The sequence below is a fragment of the Manis javanica genome, chromosome 13 (assembly GCF_040802235.1).
Source record: "Manis javanica isolate MJ-LG chromosome 13, MJ_LKY, whole genome shotgun sequence".
NCBI classification, from domain to species: domain Eukaryota; kingdom Metazoa; phylum Chordata; class Mammalia; order Pholidota; family Manidae; genus Manis; species Manis javanica.
This window is the reverse complement of record NC_133168.1, coordinates 79,466,142-79,483,528: the sequence shown is the minus strand read 5'-3', so window position 1 is coordinate 79,483,528 and position 17,387 is coordinate 79,466,142. Positions and strand designations below refer to the sequence as shown.

Here is a 17,387-nt window from a genome sequence, read left to right as displayed (position 1 = left end):
GTCCACCCAGCACTGGTCCTGGCCTTTATTCCTCATGGTTTTTTATGAGCAGAAGTTGCTCCTTGCAGTCAATACTCCAACTGTTCACTGTTATTCCTATTTTTAGAAATTAAGCCAAAATAGGAAACACTTTAAAATCCTTTATTCAATCTCCACCTTTCGGGCCTGACGCCTACACTCTCCTGGAGGGTAACAGTAAGATCAGCTTCAAAGGGCCTGTAAGAAAGCGCTTCCCACTGACCCAAGGAGGCCCGTTCAGGGGCTCTTTTCTGATTGTCAATCACACCTGCCTTATCACAAAGGGCCCCTCTCGGGCTCCTTCATGGACTTCCCACTTTCCCGTCCGAGGGTGAGCTACTCATCTTGTGTTATTCCAAGGTGGGCTCGCAAAGTCCCCAAAACCCCCTCTCATGAAGATTCTCCTGCTCAAATAAACCCCCACCGGTCAATCCCGTCTGCTTTTGCAAACCCAATAAACTTATACTCCAGTACGTGTGTTCTGCATCCTCCACCTGATGCTGTGATTTCTGTTACAGGCTTTTTTCTGTGCTCTCACCTGCATCTGTATCTGCCTGAGATGACTCAGTGAAGGCACTGTTCTAGTGGCAGGTGGAAGCATAAAAGACAGTTGTCATGTCTCTTACCCTCTAGATTTCAAACTTCTCAAAGTCAGACTCCACAGTCCTAATATTAGTAATAACAGTTGGTATTTATCGAGTGCTTGCCAACCATGGAGGCCTATTCTAAGGACGTCACATACATCAGTCATTGAGGTGGACACAGCTGGGGGCCAGTTTACAGATGTAGCAACTGAAGCATGAGAGCCAGTGTCCCATGAGGGGATGAGCTGGGATTCAAATGGAGCATGCGCGATCCAGCCTGTTCGATGTCTAGAGCCGCCTTGGACACACACTGCTGACTTGGCCCTTCCTGGGTCTTGAACTGGTTTCTTCATGTTCATGGAGATGGGGAAAGCAGATGACCGTTTACAGGAACGTGACGACTTCTATCCCTGAAGGGCCACCCCTTCCTGCAGGTTTATCCAGCTGCCCAGGAATTGATTGGAATTGTCCCACACCTGGCAGGGACAGTGCTCAGGTGGTGGAGCCAAGGTCATCCTAAGTCAGTGCACACAAGCCTGTGCTATGCTCCAGCTCTCAGGAAGCCTGGCGTCTACTCAACAACTTCACAATAAAATTGAGCCATAAAGCATGATTGTGGGAAACACCCTCTGAAGAGTCCCTGCCCAGATTTTACATTTAATTAATACATTAGCACTCCCTTCGCTAGAAATGCTCTGGGTGCTTGCACAACACTTTAGGACCAAAAGTAATAAACACATCATCAGTAGCTGCCCTGTATGTAGGCCAGCCTAAGAAGCCAAGTCGCAGCCCCAGCAGCAAGTTCTCAGAGACTCGCACCGGCCTCCAGGCGCCGTGAGCGCACAGAGAGCGCTTGTACTGAACGCGGATCCCTCCCTGTGCTGGGGTCCGTGGGGTTCCTGGGCAAGAGCCAGCCTTCCGGCTGAGCCCACAAGGCCAGGGCACCAGGTGACCAATGTGCCCCCACTGGTGACTCTGGCAGGTGATCTGCCCCTGAACGTAGGCATCACTGGAGCGCCAACAAGACCAACCCCGGCCCTTCCTCTGCGGACGGTCTGAGCCCTGCAGGGGTGCCCAGGGGGCTGTGCATCACTGCGGCCTGTCACTCTGCCATCTTTCCCGCCAGGCACCTGGCAGGAAGCCTTTGGAGACACCAGACTTCCCACAGCGGGGAGCCCCCTGGAGCCTGAGTGTGGGGCCATGAGAGCCTGAACAGGCCCGGGTGCCCGCTTGCTGCTCTTGCCCCTCGGCATCAGGCGAGCCACCTCCCCACGTCTTGCGTGACAAGGTGATGAGAAAGTAATGCACCTGCAGGCAGAGTACTTACCACAGGGAGCAAACATGCAGTTTAGTTCAGATCAGGAGAGGAAGGGGACCCCACGACTACTAGATGGACTTGGGAATGGTTTGGATGACCGACAGCACACCTTGCTGGCGCTGGGCAGAGCACGGCCACCTGACAGCCCCTCCGGAAACCAGCCATGGGGCATCAGCGGCCGCAAGGCGCTGCCAGACTCGGCTCGGTGGCCGCCTAACACTGCCCCAGCACAGACCGAGGGCAGGACGGGGGCCAGGCGTGCTGAGTCACCTGCCAGCTTACCTGCAACCCTGTTCCAGGTTCCAGCAACCGCCCCCGCCCGCTGCTGCATCTCTCCCAAGCCTGGTTCTCTTTCAGAATTAAGGCACAACAGCAAAAGATGCCGGAGCCCAAATACTTCCTGGAGTCTGGCTAGGGCTACATGTGCTGGGGAGGGCACGGGAGTGTACGTGGCCTGGAGACAACCTTTGATTGGAGACGCTGGTGGCAAGGGCCGCCCACATGCAAACGAGCCTCCCGCCACTGCGCTGGGTCCCGGGACAGCTGGGATGGAGACCATGTGCCACGAATGCCCTACCACACACACAGAGGTAAATAGATGCTTGCGGGAAACAAAAAGAGAAGGTGAAAATTACCTTGCTTTTTTGGCAAATGAAATATTAGTCAAGTCATTCAACTGCTTCTAAAGTGGAAACGGTAAAGAAATGTATTTGTTTTGCCGAGAGTTTCCCATGTAGAAGCTGGGCTGGAGCCTGTCTGCCTCCGGCCTTGGTGTCGGGACTACAGGACGCGGGATTGTTGCCCAGGGACCCAGCGCACAGTCCCTCCAGGGACAGCCGCGGAGTCTGTGGGTGTCATGCCCTAGGGTTCGTAGCAAGATCCTTCTTCGAGCTGTGCAGTGCACATGCTGTTTGCTGTTGCGAGATGCCCCATGCACGCCTGCCCTGATTCACACTCAGAGAAGCTCCGAGTTCCCACGGGTTTGGGGTTACAGTGCTTCATCAGCAACATCCTGTCCCTTCGCGCTCCGGCCGAGCCCGGTCTGACAGCCACTGGTTGGGCGCTCCTGATCGCCGCACAGCGCAGAGGGAAATAAACAGACATCAGGGAAGAAGCTGAACACCCCCCTTGGTGGCTGGGTCACCCAGGACGGAGTGCAGGAGGGAGGGAGGAGTTTCCAATGAGGGCAAATTAAGCAGCTGGGGGTACAAGACGCCAGCCCCTGCCCCCAAGAGGCCCGAGCGGCTGGAATCCGCAGCCAAGAGGTCCCAGCCAGGGAGGAGGAGGAAATGCCGTAACAGGTGCCCAGAGCCACACAGGGGCCACTCAGACCCCAGACGGCCTGGAGGAGGGTGCAGGAAGCCTGGGGCGCAGGCAGCACTCACCTGGGACTCTCGGAAGGTTTGAGCACCAGGCCCCCAGCTGAGGGGGTGCGATTGAATGGGAGGAGGGTGGAGCAGGCCTGGGGCTTCCAGGTAGGGGGCGGCCACTAGGCACCCCGGGAACCAGGCTTAGGCCTGCGCTGACCGAGAGGGGACGTGCGCCTGCACAGAGATTTCCTGACTCTCTGGAAGGATCAGCAGGGCAGTCATGCGATTCCTATTCGCCTGCTTCCCAGCCGGGAAACGGACGAGCTCGGCTTGGTCAGCCTAGTCCTCACCTGGGAGGAGTGACTCCCAAGCCCAACCTCTCCCTCCACGGTGTGACCGTCGCCTCCCACGGCACGGTTCTGACCTTGAGTCTGCCTATGGCAGCTTCAGAAATGTGACAACTGCCTTGCGTAATCCGAAGACCAACATATATTCACAGGCTACCTGAGAGCAAGAAACTATAACATTGGCCAGGTACACTGCTTGGCACCTAGGAAATGCGTGACAGTAGGAGAGCACAGCCTGGGAGCTGAGAGACCTTGCACAGAATTTGATTTCCTGTAACTCCTTGCTGTTCTAATTAATTCCTTAATATTTATATTTAGTTGATTTCATTGTTATCATTTTTAAATTAATGACATTTTTTGAAATAATAGTATTCAGTTAGTTTAGCAGGATTGTGTGATCATGGCCCTGTTGGCACATAGCCGGCCTGCTGAGGGCAACTTTATCAAGACTCTTTTTATGTATTTATCCTACAGATACACGTGTGGAGAGGGACAGACGTGACAACAGCCAGGACACGGCAGGACACACCACAGTTCCCAGAGGATATAACAACAATCCCTGTGAGCAGGGCGTTCTAAGGAAAAGGTGCCAGAGGCCAACAAGACACCACCCACAGACAACTGCAGAGAGAAAGGCCCCCTGGGAGGCTGGGACCTGGGATGCCCAGCCGATCACGGAGCCCTGAGGCAGGCATGCTGGGCCCCACTGCCCCTGGGTCAGGGTGGGGAAGTGCTGCCAGGAGGTGAGCGTCCCTTCTCTTCCTCACAGCCTGCCAGGGCCTCGTGGGCAAAAGGAGCCAAGTGGGTGGGGCCCAAGCCCTGCAGGAGCTCAGAGGGGCGGAGGCCAGGGCCGGACAGCCCCCAAGACCATGTCCTGGGAGGTAACACGAGTCCAAGATGAGATTAATAAATGCACCACTGTGTCTGCACAAAAAAGGCAGAACACAGGTGACCCCCAGGTCAGAAGTGAGAGGAGCACGCAAACACCCAGGCTGGGGCAGGCCGCCTGCACCCTATGATTTCATTTCAACAGGATAGAGGCTCCTAGAAAAGAAAGGAATCAGACCTAAGTGGTCATCACAGTTAAGCTCTGGGAGTCAAGATTAGAGGTTTTTTCTTTTCTTCTCTGCTTGTCAGTACTTCCCAAATGTTCTGATAAGCACGTATTACTTTTGTAACAGTGACAAAACAATGAAAAGGTTTTTAGAAAATAAACTACGTTCCTTTGCAAAGGTGCGGGAAGCAGGCAACTCCAGCTCTAGCTCAGCACCCTCCCACCTTTGGGGTCCTGTCTGGTCGTGTCACTGGGAACAGGCACTGTCTCTGGCAGCCGGCTAACTTAATGCCATGCGTGTGTGCCACAAAAAGTGCCCAGGTTGCCGGTGTGGGCAGCACACGGCTTCCCAGGGCCAGTGAGCATCAGCAGAAGTATTTAAAAGTTTCCCGCTACAAAGATGGCTTTTTAATCTCCTGGCCAATTTTAGTTTCTGTCTCTTTTTTCTTAACTGTTCTCTGTCCTCTTAATGAATGTGTTTGAATTCCCCCTTTCTCTTTGTTTCCTTAAAAAAAAATCTATAAATTTTCCCCAGCTGCTATGCATTTATTTATTCAATTATTTAAACCCCATCTTGATATACGAAAACTTCATGAAGTTGACACTGAGATGTATGCATATCAATATACAAGTTACATGACACAGTCCATATTCAGCATTTTTAAATTAAAAAATCCTGCAACTGCATGTGGTTCCAGCCAGTAGAAAATGCTTATTTGCTACTGAAACAGGCTCTGAAAATTTATTTGGATTTTATTTCAATAAACTACATTCGGTTGCAGTGTAGGTGGAATCTTATCATATATGGAACAGATTTCCTCGAGACAAACTTATCATATATGGAACAGATTCTACTCAAATGCTAAGATTTCATATATTTTAAATAAATAACTTCTATATCATGGTTGCTGCAAAAACGATATCGTTCTTCTAAATTATTGCTTTCCCCACCAAAAAAAACTACGGATGATTCTGACATGCTTCTTCTCATTGGAAAGCATTTACACCAGCCTATACTCTATTTATATTTATTTGTCCGTTTATATTCTTCAGGTATCATCGAGTTATTATAAAATATATTAACATTTTTAATAGTTTAAGTATTTTTCATACAAATATATGTGTACACAATATAATGAAGGACACCAGAGACTCATATTTGTCCAAAGAAATCTAAGATTCCTAGTAAAACTTCACTTAAAATTAATAAGCATTTCCAAAAATACTCCTGGGTGATTCATAACACCCTTTCCCTAAACAGAATTTGTCGGGGCAACGCACTGTTGTCATCCTGTGCTCATTCACTACATCTTGGTGCATTTCCTCTTTTATTCCAGAGTTTTAACTCTTGGGTTCATAATTTCAAATCTCCTCATCTCAGCTCCACGTTCCTTCCAGAATGTGCTTGACTCTCCTTTCGCATTCACTCCATTTGATGGGCAGACAGAAGTGGTGATGCTCCGTCCCCTTCCCGAAGAAGCCTGCGAGTAAAACCCGCTCCAGCTGACACAGTCAGAGCACCAAGTCCCTGAAGTTGCTCTGATTGCTCTCTTTACTGGTTCTTCTCTTTCCTACAGTTCTTTGTGAGAACCACCCTCGTCATACAAGTCACGGAGCTGACACTTAGAGAGATCACATGGCTTCTGTGAGTTTGTCTAGAGGAAAAGGCGACTCTGATTTCAGAAATGTTCACGAGGATGTGACATTGTGAGTGTGCAGTTTCCAGCGCTGAGATCGTGGCAGCCACGTGGACCCGAATCTCCACACGCACGTCCTCGTGGAAAGACAAGATTGGCAAGGAGTGTGAGGAAGCATTGATCCCAAATCCTTATTTTCACACCCCAGGACTTAGAGCCCCAACTGCACAGCTTGTTGTTCCTGATTCATAGGGAAAAATATACCTTGTAAGACAACTAGAACAAACATACGGGACACCAAACACAGGCAGGGCAGGCATGGCAGGGCCTCCCGCACGCAGGTGGAGCGTAAAATGCACGACCACTTTGAAAATGGGCCGTGTCTTAAAGAGCTGAGCAATATCCATACTGTGGCCCACCATTCCTCTGAGTTGTCCCTCCTCCTCCAAAGGACTTGGAAACACGTGTCCACAAAAAGTCCCATAGAGAACAGCCACAGCAGAGCCTAGTAACGGCCAGAAGGCAGGAACCTGCAAACGCCCACCCACCGGTCAGCAGATAACCAGGTCACAGCGTCATGTGCAGGCCAGCAAATGTAAGATGGACAGACCTCAACACATCACACTAAGTGACAAGCCAGAAACAAAAGCACATACACTGTATGACTCCATAAAATCAAAGATTTTTGTTTTATTTTTTAATTTCTAAAAAAGAATTGTCACTGTGGCTTCCATACAACACTGGCCTGGGCTGTGAATCAATAAACACACTGATGGGCATAGGGGCATCCAGAAAGCTTCGTGCAGTAAGGACTTGAATGCTTGGAGGGGACCGGGAGGGGACAGACATAGCGGGAGGCACATGGACTGTTCAGACAGAGGAGTGTGGCTCTGTGGGCAGCCCAGTCCCTGTTCCTGTCTAAGCCACACGCAAGAATCCAACCAATTCTTAGGAACAGGACGCAGAACCCTCAACCACCACTTCCTGGGACCCCACACAGGATTTTACTGTTGTTTTTAGATGACCCTCTTTGGTCAAACAACACCACAGAAGAAAATCTGTTTAGTTTTGTTTTTTAAAAACAGTTTCAGCTTTTGACTCAGTTACACACTGCCATTATTTTCTACAGTCGAAGAAAAAAGACTTTTTCCAAAGTAAGTCAATTCCCTTAGCCCTGAATCTTAGCTGTTCTTGTGATAAGTTTCTTTAGGGACTCACACTTCCAGAACTCTACATAGAACAGTGCTAAATGCACCAAAGGTGTTGGTTTATGTATTTTCAGTAGCAAATAATAGTGACCCCAAGTTAAGCACAACCCACATGGGCTTAAACGGGAGTGAAGTGTGTGGCCAGAGAGGGTACCATGCCATCTGCGCTGCTTCTGCATGGCCAGGGTGGAGCACCTGTGGGTGTGGGTCCGAATCCCCCGCCGGATGGGTCAGTCGGCCTTCGAGCGTCCTTGTGAGGGAGACACAGCAGGTACCCCGTCAGAGGCATCCCGTGTGCCCCGCTGGAAGTGGAGGATGGGTGCAAAGTGCCCGGCAAGCCCCTCTCCCCCCCTGGGGAATGGGGGATGAGACTCCGGGGTGCACAGCAGCCTACCGCCTGCCCCGGATCTGAACCTGTCCCCACCTTGTCACCCAGAGGACTCCGCAGCCTCACCCAGGTGGGTTAGCTGAGACCTCCACCCGCGGGGGTCACGTCTGCCACAGTGGTCTTTGCATCCAGGCCCTCCCTGGGGCCCTGAGTGGCCCACAAGTACATTGTGGGGTGGCCTGTGCCCCTTGCCAGCAGGCATGCTCATGGCCGCCGGCTTTCCAGCTGAGCCTGGTAGGAGAGAAACCCACGGACGCCTCCTGAGCGCTGAGTGGCCCCCGCCGCAGGCCACCTGGGGTGTCAACCGCTGGTGGTCAGCCCGGGCACGACCAAACACTGCCTCTGGCCATCTGGCCGTTCTGTTTGTTTGTGAGCTCTGGGGGTCTGCACCCTGGGCCCCGGGGGGCCTGCTGGGGAACCGGCCTGGGGACCCAGCTCACCCCTCCGCTGTCCGCTGAACACCAGAGAGGAGGTGCTATGGGGAAATGAGGTCACAACCCACCTGAATGGTCACCTCATGGCTGAGTAAAAAATACAAATAAGAAGTCCATGGGTGCTCCGCGGAGTCTGCCTTGTGTTTGACACTGGGAGATTGACAGGTGGCACCCTCACCTGTCAGAGCAACTGGACACGACTCCACGCAAGGTTGGGTTCCACGACCGTGCATAGGGCTTTATGCAGAGAAGAGGCTATGCGTCCTGCCTGTCTTGAGGCTGTGCTGCTGTGCGGGGGTCCACAGCAGCAGCCATGTGCTTCTGGGTAATTCCAGAAGGCAAGGGCCAGTGACAGCTCCTCCCGTTCGGGGACAGCCCCAGACAAGACCAGCCCTCCCAGGGCACGGGGGCGTGTGAGGCTCAGATGTGTGTGGCCACAAGCCATAGCTCTTCCTAAATCACTTAGTTTGCAGGTAGAGAGTTGGCTCAACTGCTTCCTCAAATTACGAGATCTAAAGCACACGAGGACCATCAGCAAACATGCCAGCAAGTGAACAGCCATTGAATGTGGCCACTACAAAAGTATTTAACAATTAACCTTACACAGTGACGTAAGCGTGCTGGAAATTGTCCTGTTTCTTAAAGATTAAAATGTTTCCTTGCTTTCCAATCATAACTGAATGCCTGTGAATTTTATTGTAGTTTCTATTGTAAAATAGTAACAGTAGATCATTTATGTGGCACTTTTTTGGACACCCAAGCCATGGGGGGTCTAGAAAGGAGCCTCTGACCCACACGCATGCTCAGTCCTCATGTGGATTCATCCACAGAAGGCGTCACCCTGGCCGAAGCCCTTTTGGTTTTCACAGATGTCAGGAAGTCTCTTTTCAAAATATGTGATTTCCACTTAAAGAAAATAGGCTGCTATAAGTAATTCCCTCACTCTTCATCGCCTGTGACCTCACACGGTACTGACTCTGTCCCTTATATTGAAGGGTCTCAGCTTTCTTCTATCTTACGTTATTTTTGACATCTCCCCACACCTTTAATATGGAGTTCTTACATACCCACAATAAGTATTCTGATTCAATATTTGACGAAAGATTTGAACAGGAAGGTGTACAAATATGTAACACATCAAAAAAGATGTTCAGTCTTAGCATTAATCTAGAATCATTAAAACCTTGTATTGACAAAACACTTTTTGGGGAGTTGGGGAGGAAATGAGCACTTTTATTCAGTATGATTCAGAATAGTGAAAAAAATGTGATTATATATGTCCATCAATAGGGGATTTCTGAAATACGTTATGGTATAATAAATATTGTGTCATCACATAACTGAATATGTATGCATTAACATAGAAAATGGCAAAAAGAAATGAAGTGAAAAGGAGATTTGATTTGCATTAAAAATTATATTCACACAGAAATCTCTAGAAGGATATAATATATTCAAAACTGCACAATGAGGTGGGCTTCCTAGACAATTTCCTCCTGCTCCTATTTATATAACCATCATTACATATTTCTTTAAGAATCGTCAAAAACAGGCATTACTTCCACATGTGAAGGGAAAATGCCTCTGGCAGTGGGCACCCAAAAGTGGGGAGTATGGTAGCCGCCTCATAGAATTAGCCCAGACTACTGTGTGATTACACAGAATTGATCTTCTTCCAAGACCCACCTCTGGTACAGGGGGCACACCTCATAACCTGACTCCTGTAAAGTGGCATAATGTGCTAATACCCACCTCGTGAGAGCTTCAGGAGATTAATGATGCTGTAAAACTTACTCAGACAATGAGAGGCAGACACTCTGTAATAAGCATATGGACAACCAAGCTCTGTCTGCAGCATGATACACAATTGGAAGTGCATAAAAGGTGCCTTCTGACCCCATCAGCCCAATGGTGGCTGGCCCTGGATAACAATGTCATCCTCTGCATTGCCATTTACATGTCATAACACATAAGTTACAGTTTCCATTTCTGTGCGATAATAAAACATAACTGATGTTGTAAGACAGCTTTATCTTCTTTAATTCAGTTCTCTCCTTACAAAAGACTGTAGATCTACAACTTTAGTCCTGGAACAAAAGTGACTATGGACTACTAATCTACTCTGAGACACTATACTTCCTTTTCCTAGCAGGGGACACACACACACACACACACACACACACACAATACATGTTGCCATCCATGCCTGTACCGCCTTGGGCAATACAAGGACAAACACAGGCATTTGGAGCCTTTATCACTGATTATCTGCCATTTCAAAAATCCTGGGAAAGCAAGCAAGCAAACCCATCCAGATGGCCACCAGGGAAGGAGCGAAGATTAAAATATTACTGAAATAATAGTATAAATAATGAATACAGGGTAAAAAACAAGGACTGAAGAGAATGAATTAAGATAGGACTTCATTTTTGAAGTAAATAAGATGTAGGACTGCTGACAGTCTGTCAGCACATTGAAGAAATTCATTACTACTTTGCAAATCGCGTCATGTCAAATCAAGTCAAAACACCTCAGTCTGAGAGAGTGATGTCATTTATGAGGCTTGTAGAGGCTTTAGGCAAAATACAACACGGCAATTTCTGTCCCCATGTCTCTTCCTTGCCTGTTCCAGTGAGCCCCCAGCCCTGAGTGTCCGCGTGGAGTGCCTTCCCTGCAGCTCACACCTGGTGAGCCCTTCCTCGGGCAACGTGTCCTCTAAGGCCAGTGGAGCCTCATCCACACAAGTCCTATCTTCTTGCTGCTCCGTCAAGACACAAGAAAGGCAAGAACTACATCCAAATAACTAAATCCGCATTTTACATTGAAAGATCAAAACACAGACAATTCTTAAGATACCTTGAGAGCATCAAGAAACATCAAAAACACATAAATGGAGTTAAAAAATCATCCTTTAAATTTTTTGAAATGAAGCGAAGCGTTACTGTGTAAGGAACCTCTGTTACAACAAGCATGGACTTCATCAGACAACTGAAGTCATAATGTGATCCCAGGGGCCCCATTGACATGTCACTGCCTTATTTCCCTTTATAAACATGTTGATGGAATCATCTGGAGGTGTGCATCACTCAACACTGCTGGCAACCTCTTCAAACCCTAAGCAGGCATATCCCACCACGATTCATGGCAGAACCACATGCAGTGGAAGGAACTCCATGCCCAGGAAGCACACGGACATGGAGCCCAAGGGGAGCCCCCACTTTTGAGCCCTAGATGTGTGGCAGCCCTTCCCTGTGTAAATCCTACCAGAAAGTCTGCGTGATGGGGAAATCACAAGGTTCCAATCATTTTTTTGAGATTATTTCATAGATAAAGGAATATCTATCTGCTGATGGATGCGTTTAAGCTGTATGTAATTGCCCAACCCCACCTACCTTTGGCAAGGATATAATTATTCATTTAAGACAGTTGGTTTAACAGTCATAGAAGAGGGCATGTGTTTGTTACAACTTTACTAATGTGTCATCCCTGTAATCAAAATAACTAAGCTGAGATAGTCTTTGTTGCATCATAGGGGAGGAATGCCTACAACTTTCTTCACTTGGAAAATTTCTCTTGACTGCTGCACGGACGGGTTCTGCAATGGAGAAGTTTGGAGACCAGCCTGATCAACAGCTTTTACTTTGTAAGGCAAGAAGAGTCACTACATGTTTAGCCTTGTGTTTAATTATACAGTTATACTTATAGAAAAATAAAAATACAATGAGAAAAGAGGTCAGTGCATCTTTAATCCCTTTACTGAGATAGAGTTAATATTAGGATTTTAAGTGTACAGGCAATTTACTCTCCTCTGTGCACAAAATACACACACACATTTTTAATGAATCCATGATGTTCTATGATCAGCTCTTTTGTCTTAACTATATATTACACACATCTTTCCACGTCGATAATTATAATCTATTTTAGTGAACCTCACTCTGGGATTTGATAGGGATCAGTGTCATCGGTCTGAAGGGAGATGGCGGTGGGTTGGTGGGAATAGCTCCAGGATGCAGGTGGCATGAAACGGACAGCATCTCAGGCCAGGGCAAAGGGGAAGTTTGTTTAAGAAAAAGGGATAGTGCTAGGGTAACTAACTAATCATATGGGGGGACAATGTTAGAACCCTACGTCACACCAGATGGGAAATAAATTCTGGGTGGGTGAAAGATAGGCATGTAATATTGGGACATATACGCTATCAGAATAAAATTTACGGAAGTACTGACTTCATGTTGGAATGGAGGAGAACTCCTTATGCAAGAAAGGAAGCATAACAGACTTAAAGGAAGAAGAGAAACCAAAAAAAATCACAAGTGCTGATACGTCAGCGATCACACAAAGTAGGAGAAAAACAACAGACTGTGGACAATTTGTCCAACACATGTGACATGTAGTAGCCAGAACACAAACTCCCACCAGCCGATAGGATGAAAACGAACAGCAGATACGAACCAGGAGTCCCCAGTGGAAGAAATGAGGGCTCTTGGTGACACGGGAAGTCACAGCATCATGTGCTGAATGACACTACACAAGGCTGGGAGTCTGCATTCCAATACTTCACTGGTTTTGGTTACAATATTTTTTAAGGAAAATCCTGCAGTATTAAGATGAAATCATAGATGCTTTCGCACATCAGAAATTCCACTTTGGGGAATATAGCTTATAGAAATAACAGTGACTGTACCAAAGCCACATGAACAGGGTGCTTCACGCAGCATTGTGACAGGAAAAAATGAAGAGAAACAGCCAGAAGACTGATGAGAGTAGGTAGACAGCTGTGACTGACTGGCCAGATTAATCCTCCCCATTCTCATGATTAAGTCACGACAACAGAGGATAAGCCTGATATTTTGTCCCCTCCCTCCCTCCCTCTCACACACACGCTTGTACATGAGTTCCATGTGGCCCCTCCTCACAAGTTCCTCTGGGCACAGGCTGGGGCCCAGGGGACGCTTCGGGGACCATGGTGGGTAAGTTTGCCGGCTTTCCCCTCTTCCACTCCATCCCATTTCATTGGTTCTACCATTAATTTTCCATGAACTTGGAATCCTTGTCCACTTTTGAGGAGCTTTATGTTTTCTGGCTGACACCCACAGAGAACACCAGCCATTTCCGGGGTCCCTGAAGAGCTGCTCAGAGCCAGGGTGTGCATGTCAGAAATCAAGCTCTTAGCCAACACCTCTGATTCCCACCCACAGATCTGCAGCTGCCAGTTATCTTTCCCCACATCACGGTTACCAGCTTCCAGATTTTGTTCCACGAGAAAGCAGGCTGGCTGAGGAGAAGAGCTCTGAGCTTTATCCTACTGGTTAGGGAGTATTCTGGATGCACAAGCTGATCTCACTTGTGAAAATGGTTGCAAACTGTAAAACAAAACATTCTCAAACTAAATTCAACAATATATGAAATACATAAATGAGAAAAACATATCATAACCAGGTTGGCTTATCCAGAAATGCACAGTTGACTTTGCATTTGCAAATTAGTTAAAATAATTCATAACTGTAATAGAAAAAAGTGAGAAAAAATAATATAGCTGTAGAAAACACATTTGATAAGATTCAACATCCATTCTAGGAATAGAAGACAGTGCCCTATAGTCTGATAAAGAGTATCTACAGAACAGAGACAGCAAGCACCATTCCTCATGGTGAAATGTGGGAAACCTTCCCACTGCCCTGGAAACAATCCCTTGATGCTTGATATCGTCACTTCCTTTGGCATTGTAATCAAAGTCCCAGCCACTGCAGTAAACCAAGAAAAACAAATAAAAACGTAAGGATGGGAGAGAAAAAAGAAAACTGCAGTTAGTCACAGATGATATGTATGAACATGGAGAAAATCCAAAAGAATCTATAGATAAGTTGTTCATGTGAATAGGTGAGTTTAGTAGAGTTGTTAGATACCTCCTTGGTATGTCCACATATGAACAAAAATAAAATGACTTTTTAAAAGGTAACATTGACAATAGTATCAGAAAACAATTAAGAAAATAAGTATAAACCTAATGAAAGATGTATCTGATCTCTACACAGAAAATTGTATTTAAAGATATTAAAGAAAACTTTGCAAATAAAGGGGTATTCCATGTCCAGGACTTAGAAGACTCAATATTACAAAGACATTTCTCCCCAGATGTGCCTATAGAGTCAGTGTCCACCAAAATACCACTGGGCTTTTTGTAGAGATCCGCTTGCTGAATCTAAGGTTCACTTAATATTGCCAAGTGCCAAGGATACCCAGACTCCTTGAAGAAGAGGTTGGAGGACTTGCTTCCTGCACATCAACACTTCCAATAAAGCTACAGTGATTAAGACAAGTACAAGGATAGACAGACACACTGACCAAACAGGAGAGGAAGTGCAGCACAAACCAGATGATAGATAGACGATAGGCAGATAGATAGATGATAGATATAGATAGATAGATAGATAGATAGATAGATAGATAGATAGATGATAGAAAGATTAGATAGATATAGATAGATAGATACATACATACATACATACATACATACATACACACACATATTTTGTTTATGACACAGGTGGCACTACAAAAAGGCTGGGGTTTTTTCAGTAAATATTTCCCTGGAATATGTGTTTGAAAAAGTGTGCATTGTGACCCTCTATCTGAAACAGCACACAAAGAGCCATTCCAGGTGGACCGTAGATCCACGTAAGGAAGGTAAAATAGTAACATTTGTAAGAGCAGCATCAAATGATATCTTCAAGAGCTTGGATGAGCAGAAATTTCTTAAAAATGGTGCAGAAAAGATCAACGATAAACAAGCCTACATAAAAATGAAGAACTCTGTTCTCCAAAAGACCCCATTCAGGAGTCCACAGCAGGGGGTTCAAAAAACTGATAAAGGGCTTGTATCCAGTCTCCCTTTCTCTCTCTCTCTCTCTCTCTCTCTCTCTCTCTCTCTCTCTCTAAGAAGAAGAAGAAGAAGAAGAAGAAGAAGAAGAAGAAGAAGAAGAAGAAGAAGAAGAAGAAAATGTGAAGAATCATGATTTTTTTACAAAGAAAAAAAGCATCAAGGCTTTTCTTCACTACACTCATTATATAGTTGAGAAAACAAGGCCTAGGAGCTGGGAACTGAGATGTCCTAACTTTCAGCAAAATGCTTTTTCTTCAAAACTGAACAACATAAAGAACCAAGGAGAAAACAAAAGAACCATAGGATAACCTGAAAAAGTCTGTGACAAAAACACTCAGGACACTAGGAATCAAAGCGAATTCCCTCCACCAGATAAAAGGTCCCTAATAAAAGCCTGCAGCTATGTCACACTCGGTGGGAAAAGACAGAATGCTTCCCCCCAAGAACAGGAGCAAGACAAGGAAGCCTCTTCTCACCACTTCTATCCAATACGGTACTGGAAGTCCTGGGCAGAGCTATAAGGCAAGAAAAGGAAATAAAAATCATTCAAATATGAAAGGAAAAAGTGAAATTATCTCTATTTCTAGAGTACACGGTCTTGTAAATTTTAAAATGCACAGGAGTCCACAAAAAATCTACTAGAAGTCATAAACACATTCAGCATGTTTGCTGCGATCAGTACAGAAATGAGTTGCTTACTTCTATACATTAGCAGTGAACATTCTGAAAATTAAATTAGAAACTATTTCCATTTATAACAGTATTACAAAAAGAATAAAATATTTAGAAATAAGTTTAGCAAAAGAAGTGCAAGACTTGTTCACTGAAAACTACAGAACACTGTTGAAAGAAAGTAGAGGAGACTTACACACACAGAAAGACACCCGCTGGTGTTGGTGGTCCGGAAGACCCAGCCTTAAGGCAGTGACCGACGCTCCTCTGATCCATCTGCAGGTGCCAGGCCATCACCATGAAAAATCCCAGCTGGCTCCTCAGCAGAAACTGACAAGCTGATCCTAACACCCATGTAGAAGGACAAGAGACCAAAACAGCCAAAACAATCTTGAAAAACAGCAAAGTAGGCTGCCTCAGGACATACTACAAAGCTCCGGTATTCAAAACAGTGTGAAACTGGCATAAGGACTCACGCGTACACCAGTGACACAGAATTGAGAATCTAACTGATTTTCTAAATCAAGTGATATTCGCCAGGGTCCCAAAACAATTCTTAATGGGGAAAGAACTGTCTTTCCAACAAATGATGCTGGGACAACTGGAAAAAAATGAGGCTGGGCCCCTCCCTCACAGCTTTTAAAAAAATGACTCAAACTGGATCAAAGACTTGAATGTAAGCATAAAAACTACAAGTGTAGGAAAGAGCACAGATGTAACCTTGGGTTAGCCAATGTTTTCTTACAAAAGGTAGCAGCAGCTAAAGAAAAAATAGATAAATTAGACGTCTCAAAGTTAAAAACTTTTTTTTTGCTGCAAAGTACACTATCAAGAAAGTGAAAGATTGTCCCACAGAATGGAGAAAATACTGGCAATCAATTATCTTTTTTTTTGCTGCAAAGTACACTATCAAGAAAGTGAAAGATTGTCCCACAGAATGGAGAAAATACTGGCAATCAATTATCTGTAGACTACATAACAAACACACCTCAATAAAAAAGACAAATAACTCAGGATTTTGTAAATGGGCAAAGAATGAATGGATAAAGAGAAGAGGTCTACCTGGCCAATGGAATAGTATTTACTAATGAAAAGGGATATAGTACTGATGCTGAAAACGTGATGCTGAGCCAAAGAGGCCGGTCACAGAGAGCCTCCAGGTGTGGAGCCCACACATGTGAAATGCCCGAAACAGGCAGTGAGTGGTTGTGGAAGGATGGGGTGCAGTGCGGAACGCGGTGACTGCTAGTGGGTACAGGGCTCCTTTTGGGAGCGGTGGAAATGTTCCAAAATTAACTGTGCTGATAGTTGCCCAACTTTGTGACTATACTAAGAGCCCACCATTGTTCACTCTGAATAGGTGAACTGTATGGTATGCGAATTATTGCTCAATAAAGCTTTTATTTAAGAAAAAGAAGGCTGCGGTTTCCAAACTACAGATATGCAATAGGAAAGAGGATGTTTTTCAGGTTCATGAGTTTATGATGTAACACGGTCCTTACAATGTGACACTGTCCCAGGAATGTGTCTT

The 17,387-nt window shown here is 46.2% G+C and overlaps 1 long non-coding RNA gene across 1 annotated transcript; it reads right to left on the bottom strand.

The window, feature by feature from the left end:
* Positions 1-480: 480 nt before the first annotated feature.
* On the bottom strand, positions 481-3,567 carry LOC140845846 (uncharacterized). Its single transcript, XR_012124756.1, has 3 exons — positions 3,306-3,567; positions 2,203-2,986; positions 481-949 (listed from the first exon to the last, which is right to left on the bottom strand). It is a non-coding gene; the product is annotated as an uncharacterized lncRNA (long non-coding RNA).
* Between the last annotated feature and the right edge of the window lie 13,820 nt (positions 3,568-17,387).